We start from the raw sequence: 16,316 nt of genomic DNA, 5'->3' as shown, positions 1-16,316 counted from the left end.
GAAAGGGAAGAAACCTTTGCTCAGAATTTAGGCAAGAAAATCTAATACTTTATGGCAGGTTAGTGGCATTGCCAGGATCATATATTAGTTCTTCCATGTCTTGTCTCAGATTCTTTCCTTCCTTATTTCAATATTGCTTCACTATAAATATTAAACTCAGTAACTTAGATCCCTGGCGATGCAGATACCCACTAATGAATTAATTATGTAGGTTCTAGTTTAGGAATAATGAACAATTATCAATTTACAAAGGTAATGTGTTATATTTGAAAACCATTAGAAATGTCTCCTTTCTTTTTCTTAAAATAATACCGTCATTTCTAAAACCTAAAGATTCTCCCCCCCCCATGAATAGCAATTTACATGTTGAAATAATTTGCAATGTGTTACATTGCAGAAGACTTTTAAGGATAAATTAAATTAGTCTTTCAACAGAATTTCTGATTATAGGTACATGAACTCTGATAATATGTTGGATATCAAATAATTTGCTTCAATCTATATTCTTGCGGAGGCACTATTACTGAATTTATTCAAAGTCCTTTCTATAACAAAAGAGGTTTAGTCATGTATTGAGATTTAAAAAATTGTCTTTTTTTCAAAAGTTTATGTTCTAAAAGAAATAAGGTGAGTAAAAAAGAATGTGAAGGTCTTATACCTCACTAATTTAAAATAAAATATACTTAAACATAACATTAAATACTTAAATATTAAAATGATGAACACTTAAACATTTAAAATAACAAACACTTAAACATTGAGGTATTAAATAATACCATATTTGAGCAAGTTTACAAAAAGCAGACATATTTGAATATTTCTCAAAGCAACATTATTTAGAAAATCAATTTGGAAAGCCAATTTGGCAATACTTATAAAAAGTTTTATAATGTGTTCACAGACTGGACTCGGGTATCCATTTCTAGGAATAGATCCTGAAGAAAAGCCCTATAAGAAATAATTATATAGCAACATTTTTACCTAGTAATAGGAGAATATTTAAATAAAGCATGATCACTCATTTGTGCAATATTTTATAAAAGATATAAACTACAATAGACTATATGGTAGTATGGAATAAATAAAAATTAAGATGTAAAAATGCTATGGGTGCTCATCATAAGCATTACAATATACCCACACAGAGTTTCATTTTCAATGATTACTATGTACATTATTGGGAAATGTAGTGTTTAATGCTACCTTTGAAAAAAATTGCTAGATTGGCCAGCCTAGCTTGAAAGTTCAAATTTGGAAAAAAAAAAAAAAAAGAAAGTTCAAATTTGTAACACTTTGAAAGAAAAACAGATAGTATTTGAAACTTGATTGAGTTCCACACAAGAAGGCAAAAGAAAAAACATTGATTATTGGTCAATTGCTCATGTAGATAGATAGATGGATGGATGGGTGGATGGATGATGATGGTAGATGATGATAGATGATGTTAGATGATGATAGATAGATAGATAGATAGATGATAGATAGATAGATTCCTTTCTCTAGGCCAAGTCCTATGGAAACACAAAAACAGGTATGTTAAAGTTCTCAAAGAATTTAGATTCTAGGGGAAAGACAGAATTAATTAGATAATAATACAAAAACAATAAGGCCTATACTAAATGTTAATATGGGAATTGGGAATTTTTTGCTAATGTATTTACTTATTCATTAATTTATTCACAGATCTAGCTCTATAGTAGCGAGGCTGAAATTTAGATTCTGAGATCTTAGATGGGCAAATTAATTAATTTGGGATTATTGTTGAGCAAATTACTTAGATTTTTCTAAACTTTGGTCTCCTCATCTGATAAATGGGTTCAATAATATTACGTCCAATTTTAAGGTGAGAATTAAATAGAACATATGCAAAAGGCACCTGGCACAAAGATGCATATAACTGCCCTCAAAATACTAATTGTCTCCATCTTTTTCCCTGGATTGCCAGGTCATTTTGAAAAGGGATTAAAATTTCTGCAATAAAATACACATATTTATTCATGGATTCCTTTTTTTTATTTTAAGAACACTTGAATTTTAAGGATTCTAACAAATATTTTCTTCAGTAAAATACAGTATCTTTTTTTTTTTTTCACTACGTAAAGGCTTTAACAAGTCTCCTGGGTCTTCTTAAATATCAAAACTTAACAGTTTTAAGAATTCAGTAAAATGAATCATAAATGAGCATATTAAACTTTCTTTGAAATACACCAAACATCTAGAGCTAATAGAAAATATTAAAGACAAAGGAGATTTTCAAAATACATGCTAAAGCCTCACTCAATTTGATAGCGAAAAAGAGGATGGATGAAGAGAGTTAGCAAATAACCACTCTTTTGAACATTATGCCAATGAAATCAATATATTCATCCTTTAAAGGGAATTCTACTCTAGGACCTGTACTGATTTCTAGCCCTGAGTATTATTAAGGAGCACTGCATTAACTTCCAATTCCAATAATGGATAAGCTTTAGTTGTCTCTTTATTGCACTGAAAGGAACAAATCCTTACTTTTCTCATTGGATGACTTCCAACAGAGTCAGAAGAGAAAGAGAGAAAGGGGAAAAGATGACATTAGCCGTATCACATACTCTAGAGGATTTTAATATTACCAGGGTATTATATTTCTTCTGAATGAAAGCACCCAAAGAGCGTGACATGTTATTTCTTCAAAGAAGCTTTTCCTTTTCCTTTCATTTGACATGACTGAGAAATTATAATTCCTCATAAGTGGATATGTATCCTGACCCAAATGTACATATAAATTAATATTTTCACAAAATGTACATATCTTATCTGTAATTTGCTTGGAATATTATATTTTTCACTGCAAAGCCCCTTGACAAGGACTGAATCGGTTGTCAGGTTAAATGCATAAGTAGTCAACAATACAATTCTAAGTTTTTCAACTTATATTTGCATTTTTATAACCAAAGAAAAAAACACTAGTAGGAGAAAAGGGCTCTTCCTGGTTCTCAGAGAAGCTAGGAGTCATTTGCTCTCATATACTTACGACGTCTCAATTATTCCTGCAAATAGAAGAGGTAAACTCATGCATAATTCAAAAGCATGAATAATAACAAATTGTATTATATTTGGCTTTGTGCTACATAATTTGGGGGCAGAGACTTTACCTTCCTGACATGTAAGCTGCAACTAGAATGATGAGTAGGACTTGGATGGGTTAAAGTGGTGGCACTTAGTACAACCTGGAAATGAAGTAGTTGAATACATCTTATATAAAGTCCAACAACAATGCTTTCTATTATGTTGATAGCTAAATCAAATACATTTTATTCCTGCTTGCATGAAAAAAAAAATTATAACCCAGCTGACTTTTTTCAGTAAGATATAAATAACCTTGAATTAAGATTCAGAAAATTTCGATTTCAGTCTGGTTCTCTCATTATCTCCTAAGCTTTATTTTCTCATGCAACTAGCGTTATTTTTCTGGGCCTCAAGTATTTCATGTGCAAAATGATGGAATTGCATTAATTCATCTCTAGGGTCTTTTCTAGATTTTAAAATCTGGATATCTGGGGCAGCCTGGGTGGCTCAGCGGTTTAGCGCTGCTGTGAGTCCAGGGCGTGATCCTGGAGACCCCAGATCGAGTCCCACATCGGGCTCCCTGCATGGAGCCTGCTTCTTCCTCTTCCTATGTCTCTGCCTCTCTCTCTTTGTGTGTCTCTCATGAATAAATAAAAATCTTTAAAAAAAAATTGTACTAAAATCTGTATATCTGTGATTACTTCCAATACTGAAGCTGACTCTCTCAAGGAAGGAAAATGAGCCAGAGCACCAACTTGTTTCCATTAGACACACATTAAATGAGATGTTTCTATGGTTGCTGTCTTCCACCCCCAACTTCTCTCCTTCCCATCTTCCTTGCATCTGTCTACCCCACCACTCCGCCAAAACCACCTATTGAGGGCACCTATGACCCCCACGTTGACGATCCAATGATCAGTCTTTGTCCTTACCTTCCTATTCCTTTCAGAAGCATTTGACACAACGAATTATTACCTGCTTTCTTCACCTGGTTCCAGGAAGATCATTCTATCTTAAACTTCTTCCTACCTCAGTATGCTTGATCTTCTTTTTCTTGACCTTTAATGGTTGCAATGTTTCAAGCATTAGTTCTCAGATCTTAACCCTTCATCTACATTCACCACCTGAGTGATCTTCTCCAGTTGTTTGTCTTTAAATATATAGTAGTAACTTAGAATAGTCCCAAACTGCCCTTTTAACTATAATCTCAAAAATTCAACTGCCTACCTGATGTATTTATTTTGGTATTGAATAAGCATTTTAGACTTAACCTATGGAAAACCAGTATTTCAAATGCTGCCATCCACCTGCTTCCATATTTTCCTTCCTTCTAATCTTCTCACCTAAGTGAAAGACAGTCATTCTTCCAGTAGTTCAAAACAAAATTTAGGACCCATCTCCAACTCATCTCTTAAACAGAAACTCTATTTTATAATTAGAAAATCTTATTTCTTTAATATCATCTTTGCCCAGAATTTTATTAATTCTATTTATTGATTCATTACACACTCATCCAGGACTTTTTAAATTTTGTTTGTATTTTATTCAGGGTTTTTTTGCTTGTTTCTTATAGTGTAATAAGCTCATAAATTTATCATTCAATATAAAAACTGGCAGTGGATATTTTAGATGTGGTCCCCATCCTCCATCCCATCCTCTTGACACTCTTAAGCCAAAGTAACAACCATCCAGATCTGTTGTTCATCACTTCCTTTCTATAGTTTTATATATTTTTAAGCACATCAATATGTATTACTATATATTTCAATGATTTATTAACTCTGTAAAGACTCTTTTGGTATATGCAAGTTTATTTTTTATTTGATATTTATGTTGCTGAAATTTATCCAGATTGTTGCATGAGGCTGAAGTTAATTCATTCTGACAGCTGCATAATATTCCATTATGTGAATATCCCATAACTGATATATCTGCTCTCATATCAATAAACCCAGAGACTGCTTCTAGTTTTTGACCACTGCACTGTGAACAATGCATGTATGAACAATCCTGTACATGTGGAAATTTTCTCTCAGGTTGAGGGAGATGCTGTGATGCCTTACCTAGATTTTCAGGGATTCCTTGTACTGGTTGTGGCTAAAAGCTTAGGTCTGCAACCAGCCCTGGAGCATTGCTCCTGGGAACGAGGTACAGCATCAGCTGAGTTGCCTGGATTGTGCCTTTTCCCCAACCCCTTCCCCACCTGAGGCAGCAGGGAATCAATGAAAGTGTACAAAAGCCAGCTACCTTGCCTTCAGACAAGAAAGACTGCAGAGAGATCACCTCTAGTACATCTACCCTCAGCTCCCCCACTCTCCATATGCTGCATTCTGAGTCTCTCATAAGATTCTCCTTGGTTCACAGCCTTAACAAAGCATTGCTCAAGAGCCCCTATATCCTCCTTTCAAGGGAATTTGACCCAAAACAAACCTAGGGTTGTAGGGTGTAAAAAAGTACAATTATACAAGATGGTGTCTGCTTTTCAAAGGGAGTGTAGTAATTCACATTCCCACTAAAATACATAAGTTTATAGAAGGATCCATATCTCCACTGCCTAGTGTTGTCCGATTTTCAGAAAATTTTTCAGTCAAATAAATATAAAGTAGTAACTCATGGTAATTTTGATATATTTTTCATGATCACATTTTTTATAAAGTGCTGGCTCGTATCTTTTTCATGTATTTTTAATTAGTTCTTGAGCCTCAATTCCACAAAGTTCTTTGTGTATTACTGATATTAATAATTTTTTAAGTTTATTTATTTATTTATTTAGAGAGTGAGCAGTGGGGAGGGGCAGTGGGAGAGGGAGAGAGAGCATCTCCAGCAGGCTCTGACTGAGCACAGAGCCCCGATGCAGGACTCCATCCCAGGACCTCTGAGATCATATCCTGATTGGAAACCAAGAGTCAAAGGCTTAACAGACTGAGCCACCCAGGTGCCCCTGATATTAATAATTCATTTTTATTGGCAGGCATTGTATTTCCTAGTTTCAATTTGCCAGTTTTACTTCTTTAGTATTTTTAACCAAAAGAAAGAGAAAAATAGTTTTAACATTCTAAATGTAATTTTTTTTTCACAGCCACATATTTTTGTTTTGATTTTAAAAAGCTGTGCCTATCCCAAGGTCTAATTTTTGATATGTAGTATGGTTTTTTTATTATTCACTTCTGGATGGTTTTAAATTCCCATTAGGATTTCTTTTTAAATTATGATTTATTTAAATATCGGTATATAATGATTTAATTTCTAATTATTCAGGAAAATTATGTATATATTTTGCTATATACTTTTTGATATATTTACTTATTTTTTTACTAACAACTTTTTAAAAGATTTTTTTTTATTTATTTAATTTTTAAAGTTGTATTTAAATTCAGTTAATCAACACATAACGTATTATTGCTTTCAGAGTTAGAGGTTTCAGAGTAAGACTGATTCATCAGTCTTATATAACACCCGGTGCTCATGACATCACTTGTCCTTCTTAATATCCATCACCCAGTTACCTCATCTCCCACCCCCTTCCCCTCCAGGAACCCTCAGTTTGTTTCCTATGATTAAGAGTCTCTTATGGTTTGTCTCCCTCTCGATTTCATCTTGTTTTGTTTTTCCCTCCATTCCTCTGTGTTCATATGTTTTGCTACTTAAATTACACATATGAGTGAGATCATATAATTGTCTTTCTCTGACTGACTTATTTTGCTTAGTATGACATCCTCTAGTTCTATCCACATCGTTGCAAATGGCAAGATTTCATTTTTCCTGATGGCTGAGTGGTAGTCCGTTGTATATATACCACATCTTCTTTATCCATTCATCTGTTGTGGGACATCTGGGCTCTTTCCACAGTTTGGCTATTGTGGGCATTGTTGCTATAAACATTGGGGTGCAGGTGCCCCTTCGGATCACTGCATTTGTATCTTTGAGGTAAATACCCAGTAGTGCAATTGTTAAGTCAAAGGTTAGCTCTATTTCCAACTTTTTGAGGAATCTCCATACTACATTCCAGAGTGGCTGCATCAGTTTGCATTCCCACCAACAGAGTGGGAGTGTTCCCCTCCCTCTGCATCTTCACCAACATCTGTCCTTTCCTGATTTGTTAATTTTAGCCATTCTGACTGATATGAGGTGGTATCTCATTGTGGTTTTGATTCGTATTTCCCTGATGCCGAATGATGTGGAGCATTTTCATGTGTCTGTTGGCCATCTGTGTGTCTTTGGAGAAATGTCTTTCATGTCTTCTGCCCATTCTTGATTGGATTATTTGTTCTTTGGGTGTTGAGTTTGATAAGCTCTTTATAGGTTTCAGATACCAGCCTTTTATCTGATATGTCATTTGCAAGTATCTTTTCTCATTCCATAGGTTGCTTTTTGGTTTTGTCAATTGTTTGCTTTGCTGTGCAAAGCTTTTTATCTTGATGAAGTCCCAATTGTTCATTTTTGCCTTTGTTTCCCAGGTCTATGGAGACATTGTTGCTGCTGAGGCAAAGAGGTTGCTGCTTGTGTTCTCTCTGCCTACTCCTGTTATACCTCCCCTATCTTCTTCTTTTTTTTAATTTTTATTTATTTATGATAAGCACACAGTGAGAGAGAGAGAGAGAGAGAGAGAGGCAGAGACACAGGCAGAGGGAGAAGCAGGCTCCATGCACCGGGAGCCCGACGTGGGATTCGATCCCGGGTCTCCAGGATCGCGCCCTGGGCCAAAGGCAGGCGCCAAACCGCTGTGCCACCCAGGGATCCTCTCCCCTATCTTCTTAATAGCCATTCCCACCCCCTCACCACAAATTCTTTCACTTTTAATTCCATTTTGGTGTCTGTTTCCTGGAAGGCCTAAATTAACAACAAACCATAGTCCTTGCTTATGGCTGTTAAAATATAAAACAGAAGTCTAATTAGGATAAGTGTAAAATCTGCTGATTATCCGCTTATTCAACAAGTATTCAGGAACCACTATGCACTCATATGATTGTCTTAAGAATTTCCCTGATGTTACAACTTTGAGACTGAATTAGAGCATTTCTATTTCCTGTTCATATACCTGCAGTTTGTTTTGGAATTCAGAGAAAATATCTCATATTTTTCCATTGTTTGGGCCATGATTATAAATATCAGAATGTTACTTTATATCTAATGAAATGGAAAAACTTTCATTTTAAATTATCAAGCTTTATTGACTAGTCAGGTGTGCCAGATAATAATAGGACATACTAAAAATAAATAAATAAATACATACCTACATACATACCTACATACATACATACATAAATAAAGAGAATCAAGTACCTAACAGCACAACTGAAGAGTAAAATGGTAAACATGTCAAAGCAGTGGATTACATTTCTGGAATGTTAGATTCTCCAAATAATTGGAATCTGAATAAAAACACAAATCACATACCAAACTATGATCAAGGGTTTAGAATAGATTCATTAAGATAAAGCTTACCTTCCTTTTATGCAATTGAAGTGTCCTGGAAAGTTTTACACAAATTGAATTTGTCTAATCAAATCATGTACTAATGCTTTTTATTAGGGGAAATTATGAATCTCTTTCCAAAGAATTGTCCAGAGTTTTATACTGGCTTTGTTTAAATCAAGGTGAATTCTCAAGGTGGCATATTTCAATTTACTACACATGACAAATAATTGGAAAGGAAATATCTAATAATTAAATATAAAAGCTATATCTTAGAGTCTGGACTCCTGCAAACTGCAGGGGGAAATGTCCCTAGTTCAACTCAATTTCAGTAAATTTGTAAAATAATCAGTTCTTTTAAATGAATACTTCACTCATTAAGCCATCTTGGCTCCTTTTCAAGTTACTTTTCCTTTCAAGTACCCAGGAAACCAAAGAAGAACAAATTTTCTTTCTATAGCATATATTAATAGTCCCTTCTTTCCCAAGAATATTTTTATTGCAAATATATATTCATACATGCAAAAATCAAGATACCCTGTCACCTTAGGTACCATTAATATGACACTTTAACTTATAAAAACCCTAAATTAAAGCTTGTCTAAAAAATATCTCCAAAAGAGTAAAAGATAATGAAGGGTGGTAATGATTAGCTAGTCGCTACAGAAGAAACATGATCCGCTCAGTAATAGCCACAACTCCTAAATGCCAGAATCTGTTATAAGGTAAAATCACCCCACACTTCCACCCCCAGAAGAAATTAACATGTTGAACTATCAAGTTCTGTTGAATAACTTGTTTTCTATGCAATTCATTCTTATTTTCATAACAGAAACTGAACATATTACTATGACAGTTAGATGTGTTCAGTCCATAAACACACCAATATGTTGATTTCATGAATAATTTTACATCCGGATAAAGATAGATGAAAACTTTATCCCCATTCAAAATTCAGGGGCACCAAATGGCAGCTAGCAGTGTCCAGATAGTGGTTTTGAAATTTCAGTTTTATTTTATTTATTCTTCTAATTTAAAAAATTGTATTTACTTAGAAGCATTCAGAATGTCAACAAAACAGCTGCAACTCTTTTTTTTTTCTTTTTGCAATTACAGAGTGGTGTTCAGTTAACAGAACAACAATTATTTCATAGAAGCTGCATCAGAGAGAACTGAAGATGAAAAACTACCATCCCTATACATAACTAATTTGTGCTGTGCACCAACAAGAATCTGCTTTAAATTCCCATGCCAAGGTACAACCCCCATACTGTACCAGGCAAGGTTAGTGGCTATTGAAAATACCACCAGGACAGGGCCATCTAAAGACACATTCAGTAGTGTGTTAACTACAAAAAAAAAAAAAAAAAAGAAAAAAAAGAAAAAAAAAAGAAAAAAAACGAAAAAAGACATTGTACAGTTTAAAAACAAATCTTACACAGCCATACATTTCAAATTTTTTTTTTCTTTAAAAGGAGTGAGTTGCATACAGGGGAGTTAAATGCTTTATAGACAAGAAAAAAAAACTGCGATAGAACCTACTTATTCATCATCATCATCATCTTCTTCTTCATCTTCTTCCTCCTCCTCATACTCTTCATCTTCCTCATCTTCCTCCTCTTCCTTCTTTTTCTTACTCTATTCAGCCTTGACAACTACCTTTTTTGCCGCATCAGGCTTTCCTTTAGCTCAGTATGCAGCAATATCTTTTTCATATTTTTCCTTCAGCTTAGCAGCCTTCTTTTCCTAAGGCTGCTTGTCATCTGCAGCAGTGTTATATTCCACATCTCTCCCGGTTTCTTTGCAACGTCACCAATGGATAGGCTGGGATGCTCTCCTTTGATTTTGGGGTGATACTCAGAACAAAACAAGAAAAAGGCTGAGGGAGGCCTCTTGGGTGCATTGGGATCCTTAAACTTCTTTTTTTGTTTCCCCTTTAAGGGGGGTTATAAGTTTCCATTTCTCTTTCCTAACGGGCCTTGTCCACCTTACCCATGTCTTCAAATTCTCCTTTCTCCTTAGCAGACATGGTCTTCCACCTTTCTGAGCACTTCTTAGAAAATTCTGAGAAGTTGACTGAAGCATTTGGATGCTTCTTGTGCTCCTCTTGGCAAGTTTGCACGAAGAATGCATATGATGACATTTTGCCTCTTGGCTCCTTAGGATCTCCTTTGCCCATGTTTAATTATTTTCCTCATCGAGGCAGAGTCACCCAGTGCCCCTCTGGCTCTCACTTGCCCTGGCACTGTCTCTATGGAGCTCAACGTACTGCAATGGCTGTGTTTTATATAGGGTTTCCCAAATGACTCTTTTTGATTTTGCAATCAGATTGCTTCAAAGGGGGAACTATTTCACCAGAGTTAACTTAAGTATCTGTGAGCATGATCTTAATGGGTTATCTCTTAATGTTTACTGATTATTCAGTTAGCTTCCCCAGGATACTGTAGCCAAGGGGTTATACTAGCTTTCCCTTCAAAACCAGGGCTAATATGGTATGCAGAGCAGAACTACTTTGAATTTGAAGTCACTGTTAGCCTTTTTAGCATGAAATGTCACGTGCCACAGACTTTGAAGATATAGTAGCTGAATCCACATGCTTTCAGTTTTCAAACAAAATAAAAATGTGGAATTGTACAATATCACATTGCTTTTACCTAGGGCTGAAGTTCAGAAGGTATTACAAAGAAATAATAATTAACACAAACTATTTAACCAAAGTCAGCAGTATTCCTGATGGCAGAGACCTGAGTTTAACTTCATATATATTCCAGAAGTTGTTCTTCATAGTCCAGGCTTGACTACTGAAATTATATTAAGCATTGCTTTGAATCTTCTTTGAATATTTAATGCCTCCAGTTGATTATGTATTTTTTCATGCACATTCTATTAGAGTAAAGCATCATTCCATATCGCCATTAGGAGATTCAACTATACTATCATTGAGTACCTGATACATCCCATTCCGACGGACTGAAGGAAAACTCATCGCTTCTTTAAGAAGAGAATGTAGAAGCTGGTTTTATCCTTAGTTTGTCTAACAATGGAATGAATTTTCCTCAAAAGGTTGGGAGTGGTGGTGAAGGTGGCCGTAAATGTAATGTTAAAACAAAACTGACTACTTGAAAATAGCAATTCAGAAGAGAGATGTTTGGCCACTCTAATGTTGCTTGGTGCTTCAAGATAGAAAATGAATGTAGGGGGATCCCTGGGTGGCACAGCGGTTTGGCGCCTGCCTTTGGCCCAGGGCGTGATCCTGGAGACCTAGGATCAAATCCCACGTCGGGCTCCCGGTGCATGGAGCCTGCTTCTCCCTCTGCCTATGTCTCTGCCTCTCTCTCTCTCTCTCTCTGTGTGACTATCATAAATAAATAAAAATTAAAAAAATAAAAAAAAATAAAAAAGAAAATGAATGTAGGACTTACTTGCAGATAAAACTTATGATCCTTGGAGCACTCTCACAGGCAGTCTGTTCTTTGCAGGACACTCCCTCTGGTCTCCATCCATGCCTTTGGTCCCCTTTCCTCCATTTTTAGATAACTCAAGAAACTCAAAATTCCCTACTCATTGTTTTTCTCAATACTCTTCTTTGTTTCTTCTTAGTGCCTATTAAGTCATTCCTGCTTTCAATTCATTTCCCTGGCTTTCTATGTGCCCAAATTGTAGCATTCTAAGCTACATTTAAATGAATAAGATGCTCTCTTAATTTTAAAGATTTTTTAATATTAGGAAAAAATATGTTCACACAGTTTATGTAATGATCTCGCCTTTTATTGCAAGCATTGGTTCATGCATTTCTGTAACATATATTTTAGGAAGAGCACAGAAGCCAATAATTCTGTCCTATGTAATAAGTAGTATGATGGTAGAGATTTGATGTGTTGGTATCTCCAAGACAGGAGAGAGGAGGGAGCAAGTAATGCTTCCTGGGGAAATTTATGAGAGATACCTCCTGAAGGCAGGTAATATTCCTGTTTATTTTTCTGTTCAGACTTTGTAACTCCTAAATATAAGAGTTAGGAAGTGAAGAGCCCAAAAAGTTCAAAATCATTTCAGGGTGATTTTAATTTCAGTTAGGTATGAATGGTTTAATTCTGAAGGACTTTGGGTTGAATATTCTTCTTCTTGGTTATACTGGACCTGAAGATTTAATGTAATGGAATGTGTGTTAGAGTTTTAAATGTGCTAATTTTATAATGCAGGGATCCTGTGGGGAGTCTATGCCCAGGGAATTAAGTTCAGCTGATTTATGCTAAAGAAAACTTGTAGAGTTGAGAGCTTCAGGCCAAAATGACTATGAAATATAATGCAGTATTTCTTTTTTTCAAAAGAGAAGAAACTTCACTAAGTAAGATGTGATTCTCTTTCTCTATTCTTTCCATAACACAGTGATATCTATAAGGATCTGTTGAAAACAAATTATAATTTCCTTGAGTTGGTTTCATTTTCTTATATTATCTTTAAACATATATTCTGGTTTGAATTGACTTACTCTTTTGTATAATTTGCGTTCTGCATCAGTCACCTATTACTTACTTAAAAAAAAATCACTCCAACATTTAGAGGTTGACAAATATAACCAATTTTATTATTTTTTTTATGGTTCAGCAATCTGAACAAGGCTCAACTGCATGATTTTTCTGCTCCACATAGTATCGAATATAGTTACACGATGCTATTCATCTGGCAGATGGGCTGATCTTTTTTTTTTTAAGATTCTATTTGTTTATTCATGAGAGACACACACACACACAGAGAGAGAGAGAGAGAGAGAGAGAAAGACAGAGAGAGAGAGACAGAGAGAGAAGCAGAGACATAGGCAGAGGGGGAAGCAGGCTCCATGCAGGGAGCCCGATGTGGGACTCAATCCCAGATCCCAAGATCATGCCCTGAGCCACCCAGGCATACCCAGATGGGCTGATCTTGAGGGTTCAAACATGTTGGCAGTCTTTGCAGGGATGACCCGAAAACTGGACTTAGCTGGGACTGTCCACCAAAGCCCCTACCCATAGCCTCACCCGCATATATATTCTCAAGATAGTCAAACTTCCAATATCACTCTGGAATACTAAAGAACTATTCCATGAGAGACGGGTAGAGGGTAAATTCTTCTTATAATCTAGCCTTGAAAATTGCAAATTGTCATGTTTGCTACTTTCTACTAGGGAATTAGACTCTACCTCTCAATAGGAAGAGTAACAAAGAATTGGCAACCATCTCTAGTCTACCACAGTCTGATGACTGGCTTTACAATCATTTAAATTTCTAGCATTTGCAAAATATACTCAGTGCCCTCTCAGAACCCCTAAAAGTTTCATCCCATTATAATAATGGGCTCAAGTTCAAATTCCAGGATTTTGATATCTAAATTAAGTCCAGCTTAGAAAATGTACTTAAATTCTGTCCCAGCCATGTATTTCTGCTTAAAACCTATCCCAAACATAACGGCTTAAAAATATAATTTTTAGTTCTCATGATTCTTTGGATTTACTGGGCCCAGCTGTCTGTCATTTGATATCTGTCATGCTATTATAACATTCAGACAGGACCTAGAAACGGAAGAAATACAACTGGTCACATGTTGACATTGCAACCATTAGGAACCTCCAAATGGAACTTGGAAGTGATTCTTCAGTTCTGTTCCCCTGGGTTCTTTATAATGCCCTTGAATTCCACCTTTCTTTTCCATAAGAAATTGCCAGTACTTGACACTGTGTAAGCCTTTTCACCCTGATTTGTTTTTGTAGAAGTTTGGAACCCTAAGAGCACTCTTCTTATTGTATTATCAGTCTCTCTTTTGGTCTAAGCTAGTGGTATAATTCTCTTAAAAATTCTGTGGGTTTTCTACAAACTATATTGGAATTCAAACAAAAAAATGCACCCACACATTGCCTTGAGGCAAGCCGCTCTCCATCCCTGGCCACCTGGGACCCCATTGCAAAATTACATCTTTAGGTTTCCTAGAAATCCTTTTGTCTAAAAAAGAGGGTCTACAAATCATACCCTTAAATCTTATGATGACTTATAAAGAGGTTTTCATCCCCACTCTTGGTTTTTAGTTTATCCAAATACCACATTTTACTTTGAGAATAGTTTACTAAGAGAGAGAATGAGAAACAGTTTTAATTTCAGGTCTAGCGTGTCCTGGCTCCTTTATGGTTCCTCTAAATTCTACTGGAAGACTGAAATATTTTGTCTATAGGCTACTTCTCTTTTCATACTTTATCTTAAGGACCTGTAAGAAGTCAGTTGGCACTTTCTATGTTCTGCCTGGAAATCTCTCCAGTGAGATCGATGAGCTCATTTAGTGACCTTCCTTATTTTCCATCTTACTGTAGATAACAGAGCTGCCAAATTTTTGCTGCTATATAAAAGGTGTGATTTTTGCTCTAACCTCTAAATGTTTTACTTATGGTCCTTCAATCCCTCACTAATAGTCTTTTCAAGGCTCTTCCAACTTCCAAAAAATCTCTTCGGTTTCTTTTCTTTTTTTCCAGCCTCTACCTGTCACCTGTTTTCAAAGTTTCCCACTTTCTGCTGCCAAATTCTGTTCTGGTTACCTTTTATTGCAAAACAGGTTAACACAAAAATTAGAAGATTAAAACAATAGTCATTTTATCATATCTCATGATTTCATGAGTCAGGATTGAGGTCAGGACTCAGAAAATTCTTCATTTACATTGCCTGAAGTGACTTAGTGGCATTCAGCTGGCAGAGGGTGGTATAGATGGTCAAATATGGCTATTCACATGTCCGAAGCCTTCGCAGGGATGTTTGGAAGGCTGATTTCCTGTGAGACTCTCCACTAAAGTGCTTTCAAGTGGTCTATCCAGCTTAGCCATCTTAGGATAGCAGGACTTCTCACATAGTGTCTTAGGGCTTCAGAGAGTGCATTATAGAAGACCTGGATGGAGGCGCACATGGGTGGCTCAATCGGTTAAGCACCTGACTCTTGCTTTCAGTTCAGGCCATGTATTCAGGGGCTTGGGATGAGGCCCCTGATCAAGCCCTGGGGTTGGGCTCTATGTCCAGTGGAGACTCTACTCCTCTCTCTCTTCCTCTGCCCCTCCCACCTGCTTGCAGGTGATACAGGCAAGCACAGACTTTCTCTGTCTCTGTCTCTCTCCCCCTCCCTCTCTCTCCCTCTCCCTGCAATAAATAAATAAATAAATAAATAAATAAATAAATAAATAAATCTAGGGATGCCTGGGTGGCTCAACGGTTGAGCATCTGTCTTTGGCTCAGGGCATGATTCCTGGGTCCTGGGATCGAGTCCTGCCTCGGGCTCCCTGCATGGAGCCTGCTTCTCCCTCTGCCTGTGTCTCTGCCTCTCTCTCTGTCTCTTGTGAATAAATAAATAAAGCCTTAAAATAAATAAATAAATACATACATATAAATACATAAATACATAAATACATAAAAAATCTTTTTAAAAAATCCGGATGGAAATTAAAGACTTCTAATGGCATAACCCTAAATAATCCCAGAATGTCACTTTTATTTCACTCCATTGGTCTAAGAAATCACTTCAAATTAGATTTAAGGTGATGAAAATTATACCCACCTCTTCATGAATGTAGTAAAAAGGTTGCAGACACTTTAAATGCACTACACATTTCTACAGCACAAAACCATTTTCCAAAGGAGTGTACTTTGATATGGGCTTTTGGATGTCTTTTACCTGAAGGTTATTTTGAAACTGGCAGTTAATTTGTCAAGAAATAATTCTGTTGTGCTTAAGATTCATATCATTACTTTTCATGGGGAAATTTTTTGAGTTGTAAAGTAACTAGTCTACAAAGGCATGTTTAAAATCATAACTATCTAAATGTTTCAAGCGTCTACAGTTATGATTCTGT

At 35.9% G+C, this 16,316-nt stretch overlaps 1 pseudogene; it reads right to left on the bottom strand.

The window, feature by feature from the left end:
* Positions 1 to 10,002: 10,002 nt before the first annotated feature.
* On the bottom strand, positions 10,003 to 10,639 carry LOC144318007 (high mobility group protein B1 pseudogene; annotated as a pseudogene).
* Positions 10,640 to 16,316: the final 5,677 nt, after the last annotated feature.

This window comes from Canis aureus, chromosome 8 (genome assembly GCF_053574225.1).
Source record: "Canis aureus isolate CA01 chromosome 8, VMU_Caureus_v.1.0, whole genome shotgun sequence".
Lineage (NCBI taxonomy): Eukaryota > Metazoa > Chordata > Mammalia > Carnivora > Canidae > Canis > Canis aureus.
Note: the sequence above shows the minus strand (reverse complement) of the source record. Positions and strands in the feature narration are given on the sequence as shown.